The sequence below is a fragment of the Physeter macrocephalus genome, chromosome 4, assembly GCF_002837175.3.
Source record: "Physeter macrocephalus isolate SW-GA chromosome 4, ASM283717v5, whole genome shotgun sequence".
NCBI lineage: Eukaryota > Metazoa > Chordata > Mammalia > Artiodactyla > Physeteridae > Physeter > Physeter macrocephalus.
Genome location: NC_041217.1, coordinates 57,042,433 through 57,060,974, shown reverse-complemented (window position 1 = coordinate 57,060,974; position 18,542 = coordinate 57,042,433).

The following is an 18,542-nucleotide window of genomic DNA, read 5'->3' as shown; positions in this document are numbered from 1 at the left end:
GGCTCCTCTCCCAGTGGGAGCACTCCTATCCACCTACCTTGCACCACAGCTCAAAAACTGATCTGGGGTTTCTACTCACAACTAAGGAACAGATCCAGCCCCTTACAGGGCAGTGACAATGACAGAGCAAAAGAAGAGGTCCTGCTCAATAACGAGTGCAGGCTCTGGTCACCACAACATGGGTCACACATCCTGTCAAGGGGATAATGGCCGTATACATTGAGGAAAGAAGTAGCAGGCATCCACATTAAAAAAAGCCCTCACACCAAAATAATATTAAATCCACACAGGCTACACAGGGATACTCTCACATAAAAATAGCCCTTCAAGACCCCAGCAGATAATTATTTCTCCTAAACTCATAGGGCAAGAGAAATATAAGTAAAATGAAGAAATGGAGGAGCCACTCCCAATTAAAAGATCAAGAGAATTCTCCTGAAAGAACAAACAATGAAACAGACCTCTTCAATCTAATAGACACCAAATTCAAAAAGGAAATAATGAAAATACTGAGGGAATTAAGGACTATTGGTAGAAATGCAGATTACTATAAAAAGGAACTAGAAACTATAAAAAGGAACCAAGAAAAATTATAGAGCTCATTCACTGAGACAAAAGTGGAGCTAAAGCAATAGCAGAATGAATAATGCAGAAAAACAAATAAGTGATCTGGAAGATAGAATAATGGAAATTACCCAATCAGAACAGCAGACAGAAAGCCAAATGAAAAAAAATATATATATAAGAGACCTATGGGATAATATAAAGCATGCCAATCTATGCATAATAGAAGAGAGAGAAAAGGGGATTGAAAATGTATTTGAAGAAATTATGGCTGAAAACTTCCCAAACCTAAATAAGGAAACAGTTAACCATGTACAGGAAGCACAGACAGTCCCAAACAAGATAAACCCAAACAGACCTACACCAAGACATATAAAAATGGCAAAAGGTAAAGATAAAGAGAAGATTCTAAAGGCAGCAAGAGAAAAAGCAAAGAGTTAATTACAAGAAAATCCCTATAAGGCTATTAGATGATTTCTCTACAGAAATGATACAGGTCAGAAAGGAGTGGCAAGATATATTCAAAATCCGGAAAAGGGAAAAATCTGCAACCTAGGACACTACCTACCATCTCTCCTTCCACTACCTACCATCTCTCCTTCATCATTTAGATGAAGGAGAGATATAAGAATTTTTCAGACAAGCAAAAACTAAAAGAATACAGCAATACAAAACCTATTCTAAAGGAAATATTGAAAAGTCTTCCCTAGATAGAAAAGAAGTAAGAATCTATAAGAAAGACAAAATCATAATTGGAAAGTAAATCACTTAAATAAACCAGTACACAGATTATTTTTAAAAATCAAAAAAATTCTGTAAAAGCAGTGATAACCACAATGAACAACAAAAGGATGAACATATCATAATAGCACTATTTACAATAGCCAAGACTTGGAAACAGCCTAAATGTCCATCAAAAGATGAATGGATAAAGAAGGTGTGATATACATACATACACACACACACACACACACACACACACACACACACACACTGGAATATTATTCTGCCGTAAAAAAATAATGAAATATTGCCATTTGCAGCAGCATGGATGGACCTAGAGATTATCATACTAAGCTAAGTAAGTCAGAAAGACAAAGACAAATACCATATGATATCACTTATATGTGGAATCTAAAATATGACACAAACAAATATATCTATGAAACAGAAACAGACTTACAGACATAGAGAACAGATGTGTGGTTGCCAAGGAGGAAGAGGTTGGGAGAGGGGAGGGTTGGGAGTTTGGGATTAGCAGATGCAAACTAGTATATATAGGATGGCTTATCAACAAGGTCCTACTGTAGAGCACAGGGACATACAGTCAATATCCTGTGTTAAACCATAATGGAAAAGAATATGAAAAAGAATATATATGTATAACTGAGTCACTTTGCTGTACAGTGGAAATTAACACAACATTGTAAATCAATGATACTTCAATAAAATATTAAAAACAATGAACATAAAGATGTAAAATAGGACATCAAAATCATAAAATGTGGGGGACGAGAGTAAGAAAATGTAGAATTTTTCCCCAGAATGTGTTTGAGCCTATATGACTACCAGTCTAAAGCGTGTAGATATAGGAAGGGATTAATAAATTTGAAAGACAGGGTAACCACAAATCAAAACCTACAACAGAGTCACAAAAACCAATAAGAAGAGAACATAAGCATAATATAAAAGAAAATCATGAAACCACAAAAGGAAAAAGAAAAAGAAAGGGACAAAGAAGAAATATAAAATCATTGGGAAAACAAGGCTTAAAATGACAATAAATACACACCTATCAATAATTTCCTTAAATGTCAATGGACTAAATGTTCCAATCAAAGACTTGGAGTGGCAGATTGGATTTTAAAAAAAGAGCCTATAATATGCTGCCTACAAGAGACCAACTTTACATCAAAGAACGCACATAGATTGAAAGTAAGGGGATGGAAAAAGATACTTCATCCAAATGGAAATGACAAGAAAGCAGGGGTCACAATACTCATATCAGACAAAATAGACTTTAAAACAAAGGCTGTAAAGAAAGACACTATATAATGATAAAAGGATCAATACTAGGAGAGGATATATGCACCCAACATATATGCACCCAATATAGGAGCACCCAAATATATAAATACTTACACACATAAAGTGAGAAATTGATAGGAATACAATAATATTGGGAGACTTTAAGACTCTACTCATATCAATGGACAGATCTTCAAGATAGTAAATAAGTAAAGCAACAGAGATCCTAAGTGATACAATAGAACAGTTAGACTTAATTGATATTTTCAGGACATTACACCCAAAAAAGCAGAATACACATTCTTTTCAAGTGCACATGGAACATTCTCTAGGATTGACCACATACTACGGTACAACACAAGACTCAACAAATTTAAGAGGATAGAAATTATTTCAAGCATCTTTTCTGACCACAGTGGCATAAAACTAGAGATCAACCACAGAAAAAGAACTGAGAAAAAAACAATTACATGGAGACTAAACAATATGCTACTAAAAAAACAATGGGTCCACAATGAAATCAAAGAAGAAATTAAAAATTACCTTGAGGCAAATGACATTGAAAACACAACCATACAAAATCTATGGGATGTAGCAAAAGCTGTTCTTAGAAGGAAGTTCATAATGATACAGGCCTTCTTTAAGAAACAAGGAAAGTCTCAAATAAACAATATAAGCCACCACTTAAGTGAATTAGAAAAAGAAGAAAAAATAAAACCTTAAGTCAGTAGAAAGAAGGAGATAATAAAGATCAGAGAGGAAATAAATTAAATACAGATTAAGAAAAGAGGAACTGATAAACCTAGTGGCAGGGCAGGAATAAAGACAGATGTAGAGAATGGTCTTGAGGGTACAGGGACGGAAGGGGAAACTGGGATGAAGTGAGAGAATAACATTGACATATATACACTACCAAATGTAAAATGGATAGCTAATGGGAAGCTGCTGCATAGCACAGGGAGATCAGCTCGATGTTTTGTGACGACCTAGAGGGGTGGGATGGGGAAGGTGGAAGGGAGGCTCAAGAGGGAAGGGATACGGGGATATATGTATACTTACAGCTGATTCACTTTGTTGTACAACAGAAACTAACACAACATTGTAAAGCAATTATACTCCAATAAAGATATTTAAAAAAAGAGAAAAATACAAAACAGTAAAAAAAAAAAAAAAAAAGTATTTTCCTCATTACATCTGACACATGAGCAAAAGTGAGCTTCAGGTGTACTAAGAAGGCTTAAAGCCACAGCTGGAAAGTGCTGTTCATTCACAGAGCATCTGGGGTAAGACATACTGTCTGTTGGCCACATGAATGATGACAAGCCGAGACACAAATTGTACAAGAAACTAATATTCCTTCTTCCTGGAAGTTTTCTAAAAGAGAAAGGATGAGGGCTCTCAATCTTATTGTTTTAAAAATCGGCATATAGCCTCAAATTGCCAATCAGCCTCAAGCATATACTTGCACTTGTAATTTTGCTTGACTATCTAGCATACAAATGTTAGCCTCCATGTCCTAACTAGACTAGCAATCCCATGCAACTTCATGTTCCATGGAACCTTGAGATATTTAATCTTCCACAGTCACTCTGTGCTCCCCAAGCATTTCTAATTAACTCAAGGAATGTGGGCCCCTGTGTGGGCTCGAGGGAGAAGAAGGCATGCGGAGGGGGCACAAGCCACAGAGGTTTTTGCTCTCCCTCTCAGTCCTCATCTCCATCTGGCCACCCCAGACCAACTCTTTGCCTCAAAGATAAGGGAGAAAAATCCCCACACACAACCAACTGCAAGTCTGTCCACCTAAACATCCAACCCTGGGATCCAGCTACATGATCAAGGTGTGACAATATGATGGATTAAGAATGTTGACTTATGGGGGAAATATTCACAGTAGATTGAAGACTACAAAGCAGAAGGTACAGGTGGTCCTGATTTTTCATAAATTATATAGGCAGATATAAATTATAAATGCATTTGTAAATTATTCCATACACATAACACATGCTTGCAATATTCAATTTACATTGTGTAATATATTTATAAATCATATATTTGTGTATTTAAATATTGTATTTTAAATATTTTAATGTTAAATATTCATAATATTAAAATTTTATTTTTAATATACAATTTAAATATTTATATACAAAATTCAATCATATATTTGTATATTTGAATATTCTATTTTAATATTTAAATATTAAAACACAATATTATTGTGTATTTAAAATACAAATTTAAAATATTTAATATATTTATATAAAAATGGTAAATATTTGTTATTTAAATATATTTAAAATATATTTACAAATCATATATTTGTATATATGATTTATATATGTTTACATATACAAAAACATGGGGAAAGTAGACATGGACATATTCATAATGGGTACATTAGAAGAAGGTGATTTGGAGTTTTTGGAAAGATACTATTTGTGTGTTTTCAGTGTTTTACATATGCTTTTTGTAAGTAGAAAAATATATCAAGAAAAAGAATATTGTCTTTCCTCCTGTTTGCATGAGTTTTGACTTCAATAGTTTGAGAAAAACTACTACTTCTCCCAGCTGCCTCTCCTGCAACCTTAGATGAGTCTCTATCATTCATACTAACAGACTTCACCTAAGCTGGGGTGCTGATCAATGGATGGGGTGCTGTTAAAGGTCAGCAGATGTGAGATCTAGGTTCTTACCCTGAGCCTCTATCTCCATGAAGAAACAGCAGTGTGCTCTGTAAGTCCCACCAGAGCACATCACCACTGAGGTTGTGGTGGACCTTGCTCTTCACTTGTCCTGTGTACCAGCTTAGACAGTAGGGAAATTGCTTTTAGTTTAGAGATGGCCCCAGCTAACAATAGCTTTGCCCTGCTCTACCATGGATATGAAGCCACCTAATGGTTCAACAAGTGCTCAGCCAATTTTTACAATGACCCTGTTATATTGAGAGATCACTTGTCTTGGCATCAGAAAAATCTTCATTTAAGTCCTAGGTTAAAGTCTCAACCCTATGTGCTGTGTGACTTTGAGCAAGTTCCTTAACCTCTCTGAGCTTCACTTTACCCATATGTAAAATGGGATCCATGAGAGGGGTGTTGTGAGGATTAAGAAAGTCCATAGCCTAGTGCCTGACACCTGGTGGTCAGTCAACACATGATGGCCATTATCATGGTCTACTTCCATCACTTACTAGCTTCTGAACTTGGGCTAAAACTATTTTGCTGAGACTCAAGTTTTGCACTTATAAACTAAGAACAACAATGGCACAAACCAAATTTGCCTGGCCAGCCCACATGGGATTGGGGTGAGTCTTAAGTAATGTGAAAGTGAGAAATAGTTGTTAACCAGTACTGGGAACAACCCAGTATTTGGTCATGGAGAAGAATCAGAAAGAAAGATTAGTAAATTACTCTTTGTTGACTGATTGCAAAATAGCTCCAATTCTTCCTTTCCTTGTATCCATACCCCTTGGCAATGTGAATTTTTAGCTCCTCCCATCAAGAAGTAGAGTTTATTTCTCACCCCTTGACATTTGGCTTGGCTATGTGACTTACTTTACATTGCAAACAGAGGCTTGAAAAGTGCTTGCACAATGAAGCTTGCCCTACATGACCTTCTTGGGACCCCTACAACAACAAGTATGTGAATGAGCCCACTGAAGGATGAGCAACACATACTCTGACAAAGAGACCTTTATTGTCCCTGCCGAGACAGCCAGTCATCAACAGTGTGAGTGAGGTCATTGACCATGAGCTGACTGAAGTGCATGAGGGGAGCCAGTCAACACCATGTTGAGCAGGCATCCCGCTAGCCCAGCCCATCTATCACACACAACGTTCCAACAATTATCTAAAGTCAAGTCACTCTCTGAATTATTGCCCTTATTAGTTACCAATCTATAGTTTAAAACAATCATTCTTAAAGTGATACATATATGAATCACTTTGCAGTACACCTGAAAGTATATATATATGTATATAAAAATGTGTGTATATATACGTGTATATAATGTATATATATATATAAAGAATTTCAGATTATTTTCCATTACAGGTTGTTAAAAGATATTGAATATAGTTCCCTATGCTATACACCTGAAACTAACACAATATTGTAAATCAACTATACTTCAATTAAAAACTTTATCATTCTTGTTCTATGTGTGTTTGAAAGTAAATGGTATAGTTCCAGGCATAGACAAGGCACTTGGTGAATGTTTATGAACTGGATGGATAGATGCATAGATGGATAATGTAGGTGAAGGTAGGATAAAAGGCTGGAGCAGGGAGTTTCTGATGAAGAATATTTAGAGCAGGGTTTCTCAACCTCAGCACTACTGACATTTTGGGTTTTTTTGTTTTTGTTGTTTTTTGGCCACACCACGTGGCTTGTGGGATCTTAGTTCACCAACCAGGGATCGGACCCAAGCCGTCGGCAGTGAGAGCATGGAGTCCTAACCACTGGATCACCAGGGAGTTCCCACTATTGACATTTTGGTCCAGATAATTCTTATGTGTGTGGGGAGCTATCTATGCATTGTAGGATGTTTAGCAACACCCCTGGCCTCTATATACTAGATACGAGTAGCAACTCCCCTGTCCCCCCCCAGGAGACAACCGATAATGTTTCCATGCATTGTCAGATGTCCCCTGGGGAGAAAAATCGCCCCCCAAATCCCCACAGAGTTAAGGGAGAAGATTCTGAGCAGCTGTAGGGGTAAAATCTAGGGAATGATGGACATCTGCTTCAGGTAGAGGGCTTCATCCGAGGACCCATGAACAGAAATGAGAGCTCAGGAAGCCTGGGTGATGCTTCTGGGGCCAACTGCAGGAAACATCAAACCACTGGCCCCAATCAAGCTGTGAAGCTCAGGTTTAAGATAAAATGAGAATTGCACGACGTAGTTTGTGGTACACATCTCCCCTTTCTCTCCTGTTTCCTCTGGAGCCTGCCATCTCCCGTCTTCACTTGTATTCCATCAGTCAATGGACAGGGAAATAAAAACTGAAGAAACTCTGAGGAGCCAGCACTGCTATCTGCTTAAGGGTCTAGGGAAGAGAGGAAAGGAAAGGACATTGACTTTGCGGGAATTTCAGTCTCCTCAGCTCTTTGCTCCCATTATGGAAAAGGTGATTAAAAACTAGCTTTATTTCCATAAACAGTGACATGTATCCAAACCTACAGCAGTTCCTTACCAAAAAGTGACTCTTTGCCAATTGTTTTGAAGACAATGGTAAAATCAGAGCACCGTATGTTTCCCCCACACAACACAACAGGAATCAACAATTATTTGAGTACTTTCTCATCATAATCCAACCATCAATAAGTCTCTGGGTAAGATTGTGTTGTTACAAGATTGTGTTGTTACAAAGCCTTTGTCCATCAAGGACGTTTTAATATCCCCTGATACCATTACAGAGTGAAGACATTCTATAAACAGAAGACAGTGAACATTCCTGGTCTAATTGCTTTTCTCTCCCACTGTTATTCAAACCACCCTAATGCAGGAGCTCTCACATTTATAATTCTTAGCAAAACAAAGCCTGCTTCCTGGCTATATAAACTACCCTGATATGGGTATGGGAAATACACTCATGAGATGCCTGAATGTAAGCATGTTTCCACATATGTAGAGTGTTAGATGAGTTTATGTTTATTGGTGGCCTCTGGACAATGGGCATAATGAAACACTATGGTCAAGGTTTTTTAGCAGGTTTGGGAGATAAGATTTCCAGGCTAGCCACACATCCCAGCTTTCAGGGAGCTAATGAATATAGGTGACTGTATTAGTTTGCCATAACAGAGTACCACAGACTAGGTGACTTAAACAGAAATGTATTTTCCTCAGTTCTGGAGGCTAGAAGTCCAAGATCGAGGTGTCAGCAGAGTTCATTTATTCTGAGGCCTCTCTCCTTGGCTTGTCGTTGGCTGTGTTCTCCTTGCGTCTTCATGTGGCCTTCCCTCTGTATGTGCCTGTGTTCTAATCTCTTCTTACGAGGACATCAGTCCTATTGGATTAAGGCCCACCCAAAAACCTCATTTAACATTAATTACCTCTTTCAGAACATATCTCCAAATATGGTCACATTCTGAGGTACTGGGCTTAGGACTTCAATGGGTAAATTTGGTGGTGGTGAGGGGGACACAATTCAGCCCATAACGATGCCAGGCACACATCCTTTCTACTCCATACACATCACCAATTGTACAGAATGCTGATGCCCTTTATCAGCCAGTGTAGCCATCTCCCAGCTGCTGTGAGTGTTAACAGCTAATGACTCACATTTGCCCCCTCTATGCAGAATTTTCCTCATCCAGGAGCTTCCTTGCTTGAGAAGTTATGCCCCTACTCCTCCGGCAGCCCACAGCTGATGACTGACAGATATGGGGGTACAAAAGGCCAGGTCCCTTGCTCTCTGGTGGGACTATGTGGTACAGTTCATGCTTCAGAGCTCCCTGTGGACCAGGCTGATGCTAGACTCCAGCTGAGACCACATCCTTGCTCAGCTCCTTCCTCTGCCCCCTTTGTTTCTCTCACTCCTCTTCTCCTGAGTCCCTGTCAATAAATCATGCACACCCAAACCCTGTCTCAGCCTCTGTTTTTAAGGGGCTTACCCTGAGACTACAAATTTCAAAGAAATTACTCAAATGCATTTAACAGGAACACTCTTCAGAAGATAATTCAGTTGTTCCTTGATAATTCAGAAGATATTCCCTGAACTTGCAGTGTCCCTGGGCTTTTATTGTGAACATCAATTATTTCTACAGGTAGGAAGAAATGTCCTTGAACAGAGCACTCCTATGGCTAGAGGATACAATTAAACATTTTGATTTAACAGTAGCCAGAGGTCAGCCCATCTGGGTCCAGATGAAGCCAAATCTGATGGCAGAGCAAGAGGTCAGAATGCTATCTCCAGTGGACATCATCCACACCAAGAGTCAAAAGGCATAGCCACTGTGATCTTACATGTGTAGCTTCTTGATTTGACAGAATTTCACATGGTTCATCTCATTTACAGACATATAGGATGTTAGTGCTTGGAGGGTTCATAGTTATCCCTCCAACAGCTATTTAGAGTTCTGTGATGGGTTGAATTGTGTCTTCCCCCAATATATGTTGAAGTCTTAACCTCTTGAACCCCAGAAGATGACCTTACTTGGAAATAGGGTCTTTGCAGATGTAATTAGGATGAGGTCATACTGGAATAGGGTGAACCTAATCCAAAGCTCTATACTCTTTCATCATTTTGTTTTGGAAGTCATGGGAAACCTGACTCAGAATGTGACAAAATTTCATTAATGACAAATACTTACAGAGCCTCTTTTGATATTTTCTATTTATTAGTAAAAGATGAAAAGCCATTGTGTAAAACACTGTCTCATCCTACTGGAATAAAAGTGATTGAAAGAATATATGGAAACCATATGGTAGCAAAAGTAAAATGCTGTCCTTGGTCAGAAAATATATGGAAGACACCTAGAAAATATTTCTGGAGATTTGGGAAATATTAAAACAAATTGTACACATGGGAAATTTGCATTACAGTTTGAAAAGAGTACAGATAAATGTTCCTAATGTGTCCCAGCTTGTAGTGCTTTTTAAACTCTGTCAGTAATAAAATGCAAGAGCTACTTTTTGTTGAGCTATGAAAGGAAAGATGAAGTAGATAAGATAATAGTCTCAACAATAATGACTTCTTGAATAAAACCGCTGTTCAATGAAAAGTGCAGCAGCATGGATGGACCTAGAGATTATCATACTAAGCTAAGTAAGTCAGAAAGACAAAGACAAATACCATATGATATCACTTATATGTGGAATCTAAAATATGACACAAACAAATATATCTATGAAACAGAAACAGACTTACAGACATAGAGAACAGATGTGTGGTTGCCAAGGAGGAAGAGGTTGGGAGAGGGGAGGGTTGGGAGTTTGGGATTAGCAGATGCAAACTAGTATATATAGGATGGCTTATCAACAAGGTCCTACTGTAGAGCACAGGGACATACAGTCAATATCCTGTGTTAAACCATAATGGAAAAGAATATGAAAAAGAATATATATGTATAACTGAGTCACTTTGCTGTACAGTGGAAATTAACACAACATTGTAAATCAATGATACTTCAATAAAATATTAAAAACAATGAACATAAAGATGTAAAATAGGACATCAAAATCATAAAATGTGGGGGACGAGAGTAAGAAAATGTAGAATTTTTCCCCAGAATGTGTTTGAGCCTATATGACTACCAGTCTAAAGCGTGTAGATATAGGAAGGGATTAATAAATTTGAAAGACAGGGTAACCACAAATCAAAACCTACAACAGAGTCACAAAAACCAATAAGAAGAGAACATAAGCATAATATAAAAGAAAATCATGAAACCACAAAAGGAAAAAGAAAAAGAAAGGGACAAAGAAGAAATATAAAATCATTGGGAAAACAAGGCTTAAAATGACAATAAATACACACCTATCAATAATTTCCTTAAATGTCAATGGACTAAATGTTCCAATCAAAGACTTGGAGTGGCAGATTGGATTTTAAAAAAAGAGCCTATAATATGCTGCCTACAAGAGACCAACTTTACATCAAAGAACGCACATAGATTGAAAGTAAGGGGATGGAAAAAGATACTTCATCCAAATGGAAATGACAAGAAAGCAGGGGTCACAATACTCATATCAGACAAAATAGACTTTAAAACAAAGGCTGTAAAGAAAGACACTATATAATGATAAAAGGATCAATACTAGGAGAGGATATATGCACCCAACATATATGCACCCAATATAGGAGCACCCAAATATATAAATACTTACACACATAAAGTGAGAAATTGATAGGAATACAATAATATTGGGAGACTTTAAGACTCTACTCATATCAATGGACAGATCTTCAAGATAGTAAATAAGTAAAGCAACAGAGATCCTAAGTGATACAATAGAACAGTTAGACTTAATTGATATTTTCAGGACATTACACCCAAAAAAGCAGAATACACATTCTTTTCAAGTGCACATGGAACATTCTCTAGGATTGACCACATACTACGGTACAACACAAGACTCAACAAATTTAAGAGGATAGAAATTATTTCAAGCATCTTTTCTGACCACAGTGGCATAAAACTAGAGATCAACCACAGAAAAAGAACTGAGAAAAAAACAATTACATGGAGACTAAACAATATGCTACTAAAAAAACAATGGGTCCACAATGAAATCAAAGAAGAAATTAAAAATTACCTTGAGGCAAATGACATTGAAAACACAACCATACAAAATCTATGGGATGTAGCAAAAGCTGTTCTTAGAAGGAAGTTCATAATGATACAGGCCTTCTTTAAGAAACAAGGAAAGTCTCAAATAAACAATATAAGCCACCACTTAAGTGAATTAGAAAAAGAAGAAAAAATAAAACCTTAAGTCAGTAGAAAGAAGGAGATAATAAAGATCAGAGAGGAAATAAATTAAATACAGATTAAGAAAAGAGGAACTGATAAACCTAGTGGCAGGGCAGGAATAAAGACAGATGTAGAGAATGGTCTTGAGGGTACAGGGACGGAAGGGGAAACTGGGATGAAGTGAGAGAATAACATTGACATATATACACTACCAAATGTAAAATGGATGGCTAGTGGGAAGCTGCTGCATAGCACAAGGAGATCAACTCAATGTTTGTGATGACCTAGAGGGATGGGATAGGGAGGGTGGGAGGGAGGCTCAAAAGGGAAGGGCTATGGGGATATATGTATACATATAGCTGATTCACTTTTTTGGACAGCAGAAACTAACAAAACATTGTAAAACAATTATGCTCCAATAAAGATGTGAAAAAAAGAAACAAAAGAAAAAATCAATAAAACCAAGACCTGGTTCTTTGAATGGGTAAACAAAATTGACAAAGCTCTGGCCAGGCTCACCAAGGAGAAAAGAGAGAAGACCTAATAAACAAAATAAGAAATGAAAGAGGAGAAATCACAATTGATACCACAGAAATACAAAAAGAAAAAAAAAATAAGAGGATACTATGAACAATTTTATGCCAACAAATTCAACAACTGAGAAAAAATGGACAACTTTCTACAAACATACAGCCCACCAAAACTGAAATAAGAAGAAATCAATAACTTGAATACAGTGATCATTACAGGCCTATATCTTTATGAATATAGATGGAAAAATACTCAACAAAATATTAGCAAACCAAATCCAACAACACATAGAAAGGATCATACACCATGATGAAGTTGGATTCATTCCAAGGTCATAAGTATGGTTCAACATATGCAAATCAATCAGTGTGATACATGATATCAATGAAAGAAAAGATTAAAGTTACATGATCATCTCAATAGATGCAGAAAAAGCATTTGACAAAATCTAACATACATTCATGACAAAAACTCTTACCAAAGTGGGTATAGATAGAACATATCTCAACATAATAAAAGCTATTTATGACAACCCACAGACAAAATAATACTCAACAGTGAAACCTGAAAACCTTCCCACTAAAATCTGGAACAAGACAAGGATGCTCACTTTCACCACTTCTCTTCAACATAGTATTGGAAGTCCTAGCCACAATATCAGACAAGAAAAAGAAATAAAAGCTATTCAGATTGACAGGAAAGAAATAAAATTGTCATTATATGCAGACGACATGAAACTATATATAGAAAACCCTAAAGACTCCACACAAAAACTACTAGAACTGATAAACAAATTCAGCAAGGTAGAAGGATACAAGATTAACATACAGAAATAGGTTGTATTTCTTTACACCAGCAATGAAATAGCAGAAAGGGAATGTAAGCAAATAATCCCTTTTAAAAGCACATCAAAAAACAAAACAAAACAAAACTTAGTAATAAACCAGACCAAGGACCTGAAAGTTTTATATTCTGAGAACTACAAATCATTAATGAAGGATATTGAAGATGATTCAAAGAAAGGGAAATATATCCCATGCTTTTGGATTGGAAGAATTAATATTGTTAAAATGGCCATACTTCCCAAAGCAACCTACAGATTTAATGTGATCCCTGTCGAATTACCCATGACATTTTTCACAGAAATAGAACAAATCATTCTAAAAATTATATGGAACCATAAAAGACCCAGAATTGCCAAGGCAATCCTTAGAAAAAGAACAAAGCATGAAGCATAACTCTCCCAGACTTCAGACAATAATACAAAGCTACATTAATCAAAACAGCATAGCATTGGCACAAAAACAGACATATAAATCAATGGAAGAGAAAAGATTGCCCAGAAATAAACCCACACACCTATGGATAATTAATCTTTGACAAAGGAGGCAAGATTATACCATAGGGAAAAGACAGTCTCTTCAGCAAGTAGTACCGGGAAAGTTGGACAGCCACATATAAATCAGTGAAGTTAGAACACAGCCTCACACCATACACAAAAGTAAACTCAAAATGGCTTAAAGACTTAAATATAGGACATGACACCATAAAACTAGAAGTGAACATAAGTAAAACCTTCTCTGACATCAATCATATCAATGTTTTCTTAGGTCAGTCTCCCAAGGCAATAGAAGTCCAAGCAAAAATAAATAAATGGGACATAATCAAACTTATAAGCTTTGGCACAGCTAAGGAAATGATGAACAAAATGAAAAGACAACCTACAGACTAGGAGAAAATATATGCAAATGATACGACCAACAGGGGCTTAATTTCCAAAATATACAAAGAGCTCATACAACTCAATTACAAAAACACAAACAAACCAGTCGAAAAATGGGCAGAAGACCTAAATACACATTTCTCCAAAAAAGACATACAGATGGCCAATAGGCACATGAAAAGATGCTCATCATCAGTAATTATTAGAGAAGTTCAAATCAAAACTACAATGAGGTACCACCTCACACTGATCAGAATTGCCATCATTAAAAAGTCTACAAATAATAAATGTTGGAGAGGGTGTGGAGAAAAAGGGAACTTTCTTACACCAATGGTGGAAATGTAAATTGGTGCAGCCACTATGGAAAACAGTATGGAGGTTCCTCAAAAATCTAAAAATAAAGTTGCCATATGATCCACCAATCCCACTCCTGGGCATATATCCAGAGAAAACTGTAATTCAAAGAGACACATACACCTCTATGTTCATAGCAGCAGTATTTACAATAACCAAGACATGGAAACAACCTAATTGTCCATCAAAAGATGAATGGATAAAGAAGATATGGTATATATATATATATATATATATATATATATATATATATATATATATATACACAATGGACTATTACTCAGCCGTAAAAAAGAATGAAATAATGTCATTTGCAGCAATATGGATAGACCTAGAGATTATCATACTAAGCTAAGTAAGTCAGAAAGAGAAAGACAAATACCATATGATATCACTTATATGTGGAATCTAAAATATGACACAAAAGAACATATCCACAAAACAGAAACAGACTCACAGACATAGAGAACAGACTTGTGGTTGCCAAGGAGGAGGGGAATGGGGGAGGGAAGGATTGGGAGTCTGGGATTAGCAGATGCAAACTAGTATATATAGGATGGCTAAACAACAAGGTCCTACTGTATAGCACAGGGAGCTATATTCAATATCCTTTGATAAACCATAATGGAAAAGGATATGAAAAAGAATATATATGTATAACTCAGTCACTTTGCTATACAGTGGAAATTAACACAACATTGTAAATCAACTATACTTCAATAAAATAATATTTTAATTACATTTCAATTTCAACTAAGTTAATGTTAAATTTAAAATAATCAGAAAAAGTCCAGAAATTGTCAAAACTCTTCCACTACTTATAAAATACTAATATTGATTTTGAACAAGAAACACATGAAAGAGCCCAGCATGGTCGGTTTACACAAAGATTTTAATGAATCAGTAATTCAAAGAAGCAGAAAGGAAGGGATTATGATAATAAACTCCATGAGTGGTAACTCAAATTTGGAAAACAATAGCTATAAACATAAAATTGTGAGAAACCAAAAGTTAAATGAAAAACTTGACACATGTAATACCTGCCCAAATATCAGCAAGTCAGAAATTAACATAAAGAAGAATTGAGAAACAAAAGAAACAGAAAAAAAATTCCATCTGAAGCAATGAACTTACAAAATGTAGTACAAATTCCGGAAGAAATACCTATCCTTACATGTAACCAAAGTGAAAAATGTTAAAAACCTTTTTGGTAAATCGATATATTTAGTAAATTGACCTAGATGATCTTCCTGGCTGCTTTATGGCCTGGGGTTATGATTTTAGGTTAAAAGCATTTCCATTAGGTTAAAGCATTTCCTTTATACAATTTGCCTCCTGGCTTCTCACCTAATATAAACACTCTATATGAGTGTAGTACTTTATGGGTTAAAAAGCTCTTTCGCACACATTTTCTCAGTTGATCTGCACAGAATTTCTGTGAGGTGTTTTGTAATCCTGTTTTTCAATTAAACAAGCATCTCACAGAAGATGAGCAATTTTCTCAAAGTCAACCAAATTATAGCCATGTTGGACACACCCAAAGCTTACATTTCAGCCATAATAAAATATGTATTTGCTAGCATCTGTGATTTAATGCTTTATCATTTTATCAAACCCAGGAATTTCTATTCAGTTAGTAGCTGGGACTTTCCTGGGTTCCCCTATTGCTGGTTCCCCTATTGTTCCCCTATTGGCCCTATTGAGCATTTAGAATGCTCTTTAATAGTAGTAAATATTTATTGAGCTACTACTCTGTACCTGTTGCAGTGCTAAGTATTTCTGTTCGTGGCCCACACTCTTGTCTCAACAATGACCTGTTCAAAGGTGGATCCCAAATTTATGTCTTCAGCCCACGCCTCGTTCATTTCCATCTGGTTGCCAAACACCTGCTTAAAGGTGGGTTAGTTCCAACTCTAGCAATGCAGTATTAGAATATCTGAATACTTATCTTCTTCCCACACTCTTTGAGTCTGTAAGCTCCAAGGAGAGCAGAGGTAGCACATTTTCACCTCTGAACCCTCCCTTTAGTCCTTAGTTTTGCATTTTACACACAGCAGTTACTCAGTATTTATTGGTTTCAGTGTGTATTTTATCACTAATGTCTAAATCAAGCCAAGGAAGAAAAGGAAATTGGTAACTTGGCCACTAGATGTCACACCACATTTAATGGTCAATAGAAAATTCCAAATTTTACTTAGGATGAAAGCAAATCTTGCGTTACTGTAGTCTCTAATCTCAAACAAAATATTGAACAGACTTTTCTTGATGTTAGCATTATCTTTTAATTACTCACTTATATGGGGAGGAGAGAATTCTGGAGGTAACGTAAAAATAATTTGTAGTCGACTTTGGAATGTCCCATGTAATATTTTCTCAGCCTCTTTTGCATTTTTTGTTGTGTCTGGTTAATATTAATTTGCACTTCTGAGTACTGTGTGCAGTAAAATAGGTGGAGAGAGTTAGGGAGCCAATCTGGGAATAACATTGTACTAAGCAAACTTCTGATAATGCCATAATCAAGCTGAAACCTTTCAGTGCATTCCCATTGCTTCTAGAATGATCAATATGCTGAATGCTGCCTAACTGGTCCTTTCTCTTCAGATACCTGCTGAGCTCATCCACCTCCTCTGACATCATGCCTCCTCTCCCTGCTCTAACTTCATCTGGCAGGTCTGGTTTCCTATTGCTGATGTACAAATTACTCCAACATGCCACAAATTAAGGGTCTAAAACAACACACATTTATTCACTTACAGATCTAGAGGTCAGCAGTCCAGAATGGGCCTCACGGGGCTAAAGTCAAGGTGTCAGCTGGGCTGCATTCCATTTGAAGGCTCTAGGAGAGAATCTCTTTTCTTAACCTTTGCAGCTTCTGAAGGTTCCCTATGTCTGTGGTACCATTTCCTCCCCTGACTCTACTGACCCTTCCCAAGTTAAGGCCCATGTGATTGCTTTGGGCCCACCCAGATAATTCAGGGTCATCCCCTTAATTAAAAGTCAGCTGATTAATATCCATAATTCTATCTAGACCCTCAATTCCCCCTTGCCATGTAACATAACAATAGTCAAAGTTTTAGGGGATTAACATGTGAATGGCTTAGGGGCCATTATTCTGTCAGCCAGAGCCACCGAGGTTAAACACTCAATTTGAGCTCTTTCACCACTTCTTAGAGTTAATCAGATATATATGTATCCAATTAACAGTAAAAAGTGTGGGGCAACAGTTCTCAGTTCTGTCACATTCAAGTGATTGCAAGCTCAACCTTTTAAGGAAATATATATGTTATATCATATATAATATATAGAAAATATATTAAATATTTAAAAATATTTATATATAATATATAGTAAATATAATTATATATAAATATTAAATATTCATATATAAAATAATATATATTAAATAACATAAAATATATATTTTAATATATTAATATAATATAAACATCACATGAATATTTATATTTATAATATGTATAATATAATTTATAAAATAATATTATTATACATTATATTAATTATTATGTTAATTATATACTAATATTACATAAAATATATTAACATTACATTTTCTATAATATATAATACATATTATATATAATATATATTAATATAATTATAATATATGATAAATATTATATATAATATGTATTATCATATATATTAACAATAGTAATATATAATTAATATATCCTATATATTACATATAATATATAAGATATAATCATATAAAATATAAAATATTATTATATTAAATATTATATGTAATATAATAATATATAAAATATGTAATATATAATATAAAATATAAATAATGTATATAATATAAAGTATTATAAAATATATGACATATATTATGTATAATATTATATATTACATATTATATAATATTGTATATACTATATGTAATTTATATAATATATACTAT